Source organism: Triticum urartu, chromosome 4 (genome assembly GCF_003073215.2).
Source record: "Triticum urartu cultivar G1812 chromosome 4, Tu2.1, whole genome shotgun sequence".
In the NCBI taxonomy this organism is placed as follows: domain Eukaryota; kingdom Viridiplantae; phylum Streptophyta; class Magnoliopsida; order Poales; family Poaceae; genus Triticum; species Triticum urartu.
The window spans coordinates 231,430,348-231,439,347 of record NC_053025.1 but is presented as its reverse complement, the minus strand read 5'-3'; positions in this window follow the sequence as shown (position 1 = coordinate 231,439,347).

Below are 9,000 nucleotides of genomic sequence, written 5' to 3'. Positions count from 1 at the left end.
CGGAATAATTACCAACGTCGCAAGGGGAGGCCGGCTTAGTCTAGAGGGGGGAGAACTCGACCTCGAGGCAGTAATGAATCAGCCGTGTCCGAGGCACGGAACACAAGAGAGGCCATCTAAACATCAATGGAAGGATTGTTTTATCATAAAGGAGTTCAACAAATCCCATCTTTTCCAGAATAACCATGGCCCGAATGGCGGCTCGGGATCCGGTTCTCATGGTCCGGGTCATGGAGGTGGCGGTTCAAATTCCGGTTTTCAAGGCCAAGGCAATCAGGGTGGTTACAACCAATAGAATAATCAGGGGAATCAGCAGCAATCTGGTTATCAGAGTAACCCGAAGCAATTGAATAGTGGGCAGTACCACGTTTTCACCATGAGTTTATGTAAGTGGGATTAGAAACTCCATAAAAGGGCAGTGAACGCCGTTGAGCTGGTGGTGCCCCGCTACTTGCGATTGTCTGAACACCCCATTCTCTGGAGCCGTGAGGATCACCCGCCCGGGTTGATAATTTGGGTCATTTGGCGCTGGTGGTGGCACCTCAGGTTGGAGGATACAAGTTCACTAAGGTACTCATGGATGGAGACAACAACATTAATATCCTTTATTATGAAACTTTTCGTCACATGGGATTGATAGACAAAAATCATAAGCCGTCGAACACTATTTTTCACGGTGTGGTGCGTGGTAAGTCGGCATATCCAATGGGTAAAATATCCATGGAGGTTGCCTTTGCTGATGAGTACGATTCCAGATCTGAGACGTTGACCTTTGAAGTGGTTAAGATCAAAAGCCCTTATCATGCTCTGTTTGGGCGGCCGGCTTATGCTAAGTTCATGGCAAGGCCTTCTTATATTTATTTGCAGCTTAAGATGTCGGGTCACAAGGGCACCATCACAGTGCATGTGAATCACAAGATAGCCTTGGAGTGCAAGAGGGTGATGCTGCTTATGCTGAGTCTGTCTGCGTCACAGAGGAGCTGAAATTTTATAAAGATAATGTTGAGCTGGCAGATATGACATCCTTGAAGAAGCCAACTGTTGGGGATATTACCTACTGGGCGTAAACCGGCCTATCTGGGCCGGGTTAACTTCATCAGTAGTTAAGTATGTTAAAGCCCATGAAGGTAGATGAGGGCTCAAGACCCATAATCGGTTGAGAGCCTGTAGCCGTAAACCGGCGTCAATATGTAACTTGTATTGTAAGTTAGGAATAAGTAGAGACCAAACCGGACACATCTATGAGCCGGTGTTGGAACTCTATAAATCGACGGGTGTCACCCATGTATATAAGGGGACGACCCGGCGGCGGTTCGAGGACAACAGACAACAACTCGAGACATAGGCGAAGCTTGTTTGCTCCCTAGTCATCGAAACCCCATCAATTCCATCACAACTAGACGTAGGCTTTTACCTTCATCGAAGGGGACGAACTAGTATAAACTCTCTTGCGTCCTTGTGTCCGCTTTAACCCCTTCAAGCTAACCCGTCGCGATGGCTCCATGACTAAGTCCTTTCTCTAGGACATCTGCCATGACAAAACCACGACAGTTGGCGCCCACCGTGGGGCTATCGCACGATGGTTTCCGGTTCTTGGAGGGCCGCTTTGAAGGACTCGAGGGCTACGCTGTAGGCCGGATGACTAAGAGTCGTCGCGGCAAGCTCTACATCGACGACGCAGGCTGGGGCCCCGAGGCCGGCTCAATTGAGTACGGGTACCGGGTCCCCTTTGGTAGCATTCACGTTTTCATTGGCAAGATCGGTGAACCGGGCCCTGAGCCGGACATCTGCACCGACCTCGTCGAGACGGCTCAGCGTGCGCAATCCGCCCGGGTTAAACCGGCCATGAAGCGTGCCTTCGTGGGAGTCATCCATGGAGGAAGTTATGAGGACGGATCGGAGTTTCGCGGGCGACTGTCGTTTGTTCCGGTGACGAATCTTCGACCGGAGAAACCGAATCTCTTTATCAGCTACAAGATGGCCGGATTGAGAGCTGTTCCGATGGCGACAGTATTCCGGACCCCTCTGATCTGCACCGGGTTGGAATATTCATGACCGGAACACAAGCAGCGCTTCATTCTTCGACAGCCGCGGCAACGATCTCGGTTCAGCAGCGGCGGTGCTGCCCGGGGCAGGAGGCCCTGTGCGCCCGCCGGCTCAGGTTCTATCAGAACTATTTGATGCGTTGGTGTGCTTATGGCGGAAGTTAATCCGCCAGATCAGGACGTTCACAACACGGAGATTGCAAAGGTAAAGGAACAGATCACCCAGGCCAAGGCGGATCTGGCGGCTGAGGACACCAGGATGGCCGCAGAGCGGGCCGCTTTAGACGCACAGGCCTACAGGCTTATGTTGGACCAGAGCGCGTCGCATGAAGTCATGAGGAGGAAGCACCGATCCCGCTTACCTCCGGTTTTCGAGGCCAGAGACCTTTTCAACACTCCAGGACCAAGAGCCGGCAATCCGCTGGAGGGAACCGGGCAGAAGCCCCTGGGACCGGTGCACCGGTTCAGCCTCGTCAGATGGACCCGCCTCGTCAAAACACCGTTATACCTCAGGATGCTTTAACACCTCGGGTCACTACTCCAACCCAATGGACAATCTTGTTGCCGCTGCTGCACGGCTGGAGGCCATTCCAATTGAAGGTGACTCGCCGCAGGCAGTAGAGACGCGACGGGTCAAGGAACTTCTGAGGACAGCTTTGGCCCAACAGGAAGCGTACTCGTACAGCCGCGACCGGATCCACTCGACCCCGTCCAAGCCGGAGCTATAGCAGACATATGGATGAACCAGCAGTGTCGAGTAATGAACGACGTGGAGCACCCCGTGGCAACAACCCGACGGGTGGTGCTGATGACGCTCAGGAAGTGGTGAACCGGGCCCGAGCGCGCAGGGAGGCCGAGTTAGCCGCACAGCATCAGGCTCGGCAGCTCACGCCGGTTCGTCCAACCATCTCGATCGAACCTGGTGTTACTTCTAGTTCTTTGGGGGTGCCTTGCCTTATCCCCGCTTTACGCAACGTGCGCCTGCCCAAGGATTTCAAAGGCCCGCGCAAGTACCAAATTACACGGCGGATCAACCTCCAGAGACATGGGTGGAGAGCTATGAGATGGCCATGGAGATGCTTGATGTGGATGACACGGCGTGTGCGAAATACTTCACCATGATGCTTGAAGGAACGGCCCGTACTTGGTTAAAAAGCTTGCCAGCTAATTCTATCAGTTCATGGGCCCAATTACGAGCCCGGTTTATCAGCAATTTCAAGGATACCTGTAAACAGCCTATGTCGATAGTGGACTTAGCTGCATGCGTCCAGGAGGAAGGAGAATCAATGACTCATTGGGTGCGCCGGGTTTCACAAGTGTTGCACTCCTCAGACCGCATCAACGCTGACACCGCAGTATTAACCCTAGAAGGCAACTGCCGGTTTGGGCCCCTGAAGTTGAAATTGGGACGGATGAAGCGTCATTGCACCGACATGGGGACCCTCATGGCCGCTTTGGTGAAATATGCTGATTCTGATAGTACCAAGGATCCCGAATCTGATGATGACAAGACAGGGAAAGGGAAGAAGAACAGCAGCTCCAAAGGTCAGCAGCATCACTGGGTAGGCAATGGCGGAGGAGGCAAGCGTAAAGCGGATGGTAACATGGACTTTGTGGCTAATACCAACGCACAGGACAATGGCCAGCGACGCAAGGGTAGGCCGAAAAATCGTAATGGAGCACCCAACCCTAACCCAAACCGCCTAAACTATCTGCTAAGCCAGCCCTGTCCAAGACATGGGACGAAGGAGGCGCCAGCAAACCACCTTTGGAAGGATTGCTTTATTATGCAGGAGTTCAAGAATTCTAATAATTTCCGGTATGATCACGAATCTGGCGGTGGCTCAGGGTCCGGGCCGGGTTACGGTGGAGGAAGTTCCGGTTCAGGATTTAATGGTAATCCGGGCGGACATAATGGTCAAAATAGTCAGAACAACCAGGGTGGTTACAACCAACAGCAGCAACAGTCAGGTTACCAGAGCAACCCAAAGCAGTTGAGTAGTGGGCAGTACCATGTCTTTACCACTAGCTTGGACAAGCGAGACCGGAAGGTTCAGAGGCGGGCAGTCAACTCTGTTGAACCGGCCATACCCCGTTATCTACGTTGGTCTGAACAGCCAATCATATGGAGCAGAGAGGATCACCTCCAGGTCGATAATCCGGGTCAGTTGGCTCTGGTGGTGGCGCCTCAGGTGGGAGGTTATAAGTTCACCAAGGTGCTCATGGATGGAGGGAGCAGCATTAACATCCTGTACTATGAGACCTTCCGTCGTATGGGACTAACAGATAAGAATCTCAAACCGTCTAATACAGTATTCCACGGTGTAGTGCCTGGCAGATCAGCATATCCCGTTGGTAAGATAGCTCTGAAGTGGCCTTTGGGGATGATCATGATTCCAGGTCGGAGACATTGACGTTTGAAGTGGTGAAAATCCAAAGTCCATATCATGCCCTGTTTGGGCGACCGCATACGCCAAGTTTATGGCTCGGCCCTGTTATGTGTATTTGCAGCTCAAGATGCCGGGTCACAAGGGGACAATAACGGTTCACGGAAGCCGCAAAATCGCTTTGGAATGCGAGGAAGGAGATGCGGCTTATGCAGAGTCGGTTTGTGCCACCGAGGAGTTGAAGTACTATAAAGACAATGTTGATCCGGCGGACATGACTCCGTTGAAGAAGCCAACTACGGAGCATGATCCGGCCCTGAAGTTCAAATCGGCAGCAGAAACTAAGCTTGTTGACTTCGTACCTGGCGATTCGTCCAAGCAGTTCAGCATCAGTGCCAACTTGGATCCGAAATAGGAAAGCGCGCTCATCGAGTTCATCCGTGAGAATCGGGACATTTTTGCATGGAAGCCTCTGACATGCCAGGTGTACCGAGGCAACTCGCTGAGCACACACTTAATGTGGATCCTAATATAAACCGGTGAAACAGTTCCTCCGCCGGTTTAACGAAGAAAGACGCAAGGCGATTGGAGAAGAGGTAGCCAGGCTCTTAGCAGCTGGCTTTATTGTTGAAGTTTTTCACCCCGAGTGGCTTGCCAATCCGGTGCTGGTCCTCAAGAAAAACGGCACCTGGCGCATGTGTGTGGATTACACAGATCTTAATAAAGCTTGTCCAGCAGATCCTTTTGCCCTCCCCCGTATTGATCAAATTATTGATGCTACGGCGGGTTGTGAGCGTTTAAGTTTTTTGGATGCGTATTCTGGCTATCATCAGATCAAAATGGCAGTTAAGGACCAGGAGAAGACACATTTATAACTCCCTTTGGAGCCTTCTGCTATGTGTCTATGCCCTTCAGGGCTCAAGAGTGCCCAGGCAACTTACCAACGGTGTGTACAAAATTGTCTTCACAAGCAGATTGGCCGTAATGTACATGCTTACGTGGATGATATCGTGGTTAATCCAGGGAGAAGGAGACTCTGATTGATGATTTGAAGGAAACCTTTGATAACCTGAGAACATACAAGATGATGCTTAATCCGGACAAGTGTGTCTTTGGTGTACCGGCGGGCAAGCTATTGGGTTTTCTAGTGTCCAACAGGGGAATTGAGGCTAATCCGGAGAAGATCACGGCTATCACCTCCCTGGCTAAACCGAAGTGTATCAACGATGTTCAACGCCTGGCAGGCCGGATTGCTGCGCTAAGCCGGTTTATCAGTCGCCTGGGTGAGAAGGCAATCCCTTTGTATCAGATGTTGAAAAAGACGGATCAGTTTGTCTGGAGTTCTGCTGCTGATGAAGCATTTGAGGACTTAAAGCGGCAATTGGCCAATCCGCCTGTGCTCGCCGCTCCCGTTGACAAGGAGCCGTTACTGCTATATGTTGCTGCTAATGTTCGGGCGGTCAGCGTAGCTATTGTGGTGGAGCGAAAGGAGGCAGGTAAGGAGCATCCGGTTCAACGTCCGGTCTATTATATCAGCGAGGTGCTCATTGAGTCCAAGCAAAGGTATCCGCATTGGCAGAAGCTGGTGTATGGAGTTTTTATGGCAAGCCGGAAGCTTAAACAATATTTCCAAGGGCACTCAATTACGGTGGTCAGTTCTGCTCCTTTGGGAGATATCATCCAGAACCGGGAAGCAACTGGCCGGATTGCAAAGTGGGCCATAGAGCTGGGGCCGTACGGTTTGAAGTATGTGCCTCGGACAGCGTTAAGTCTCAAGCACTTGTTGATTTCATCAATGATTGGACGGAAATGCAAGCACCTGAAGAAAAGCCGGATCATACGTATTGGACCATCCATTTTGACGGATCCAGGCAGTTGGAAGGCTCGGGGGCTGAGTCGTATTAACTTCCCCACGAGGTGATAAGTTTTGTTATGTTCTCCGTTTAATGTTCCCTTGTACTAACAATGCAGCTGAGTATGAAGCCTTGCTCCATGGTCTCCGGATGGCTAAGGAGATGAATCTAAGTCGAGTTAAGTGCTTCGGTGACTCGGACCTTGTGGCTCAGCAAGTGTCTGGCACTTGGGACTCCAAGGACCCACTCATGGCAGCATATCGTCGTGAGGTGGATACTGTCGCAGGTTATTTCAAAGGCTATCAGGTGGACCACGTGGACGGCGGAAAAATGAAGCGGCAGACGCTTTAAGCCGGCTGGGCTCTCAGCGCAAACCGGTCCCACCCAATGTTTTTCTGGATGTGCTGCACAACCCGTCGGTCAAGATCCCTGGTGAAGAGGATTTGGATATTCCTGATCCAGAGGCTCAATTGGTGGTGGCTCTTCATGTTATTCCAGATTGGACACTTCCTTACCTGGCATACAGGAACCGGGGTGAGTTGCCAGAGGATGAGATTCTAGCCCGGCAGATAATCCGGCGATCCAAATCCATGGCTATCATAAACGGCAAGTTGCATCATTGCAGTATATCAGGAGCTTTTCAACACTGTGTGTCTCCTGAAGAAGGCCGTGAAATTTTGCGTGAGATCCACGAAGGAGATTGTGGTCACCACGCCGGTTCAATGTCTCTGGTTGCTAAAGTGTTTCTCCATGGTTTTTATTGGTTAACTGCTCATGCTGATGCGGAGGATCTGGTCAGACGATGTGATGGTTGCAAAAGGTTTTCAAGGCGTGCTCATGTACCGGCTCAAGAATTGAGAATGATTCCAATTATTGGCCGTTTGTGACTTGGGGGCTGGATATGGTTGGGCCTTTCAAAAGGTCCAAAGATAAGAAGACCCACCTCCTGGTGGCGGTTGACAAGTTTACAAAGTGGGTGGAGGCAGAACCTGTTAGCAAGTGTGATGCGGCCACGGCGGTTCAGTTCATCAAAAAGGTGATTTTCCGGTTTGGCTTTCCGCACAGTATTATCATAGATAATGGTACCAATTTGTCCAAAGGTGCTATGAAGGAAGTTCTGCGAAACGGGCACATCCGGCTCGAAGTTATTCATCAGTGGCACACACGTCCAATGGTCAAGCAGGAAAGAGCTAATCAAGATCTTGAGAGGCATCAAGCCCGGCTCACTGGTCCTTTGCAGAGAAAGCCGGGTTGTGGGTAGAAGAATTACCATCTGTGTTATGGAGCATCAAATTAAAACACCCAACAGAATCAACAGGATACACACCGTTCTTCATGGTTTATGGAGCGGAGGCGGTTCTCCCCCGTGATAATCGTCATGATTCACTCGTGCTCATGAGCCTTATGTTGAAGGCGGACAACGAGATCAGCACGGGCAGATGCTTTGGACCGGTTGGATTGAAGAGCGTGACATCGCAGCCGCCCCGATCGGCGATTTACAGCAGGAATCTTCGTCGTTATCACAGTCCGCCGAGTCAGAACCAACCTTTCAGGAAGGAGATTTGGTGGCTTCCGGCTCATCCAAAGATTCAGACTGAATAATGCATAGCTAATCCCCACCTTGGAGGGCCTTTCGTGGTCAGCAAGAATCTGCACAACGGGTCGTACTATCTGATCGATATTCGAGAGCATAAGGACTCACGTACATCAGAAGGAGGAGACTAACAGGCCGTGGAATATAGCTCATCTTCGGCCTTACTATACCTGAGCCATTGGCTATACTTATGTACATATACGACAATGTATATATTATGATTAAATATAATAAACCGGAACCTCAGCTAAAGCGGGGTATCTGTTCTTTTACATCATGTGAGGTTACACGGAGTTGCTCTAAAGCGGCCTCCGGTTTACCCCTTGAGTTTTCTTTGCTAAAAGCATCGTGTTATATCACTTGGAGGATTGGTCGTGTCCGAACCAATACCATGCCTCTTGATAGGCGAGAGCCACCAGATCACTTGGGGACTTGGTCATGTCTGAACCAGTCATGCCTCTTGATCGGCCTAAGGCCACAGAATCACTTGGGGGCTTGGTCGAACCCGAACCATGACCATGCCATTTGGTCGGCATAAATGCCACGGTTTCATTTGGGGACCTGGCTGACTAGAACCATAGTTACACCTAACGGGAGCTTGGTCGTGTTTGGCCATGGTAACGCCATTGATCAGCTTAAATAAACCTTTTTTGGCAAATTTTTGTCATTGCTTATTGACTTCACTTCTTTGAAGGGGGTTTTTTGTTTTTCATTGTGTTTTTTTAAACTGACAAAGTTTTTTAACCAATCAATTGACGGAACACAGTTCACGTCAATCCGGAGACTATTTGTCCGGTTTGATCCTTGTTGTTAACATCCTCTTATGGAGTAACACGGTGTTTATTATAACCCGGCACAGTTTACATGGTAAACCAGCGTCATATATATATACAGGAGCTGTTATCTCCTCCAATAGTGTGAGTTTGCAAAACTCCACTTCAAGATTGGCCAAGCCAACTTCACGCTCAACGATGGCAGGTATTATGTATCTCAAAAATTTGATCATATACTTAAAATTTTGTTTTGGATGTTTTGATTTCATATATACAGACATCATATTCCGCCTGACGGTACAACCGCGGTGGCACTTGACGAATTTCTCATTTCAGAAAGTGTTTTGG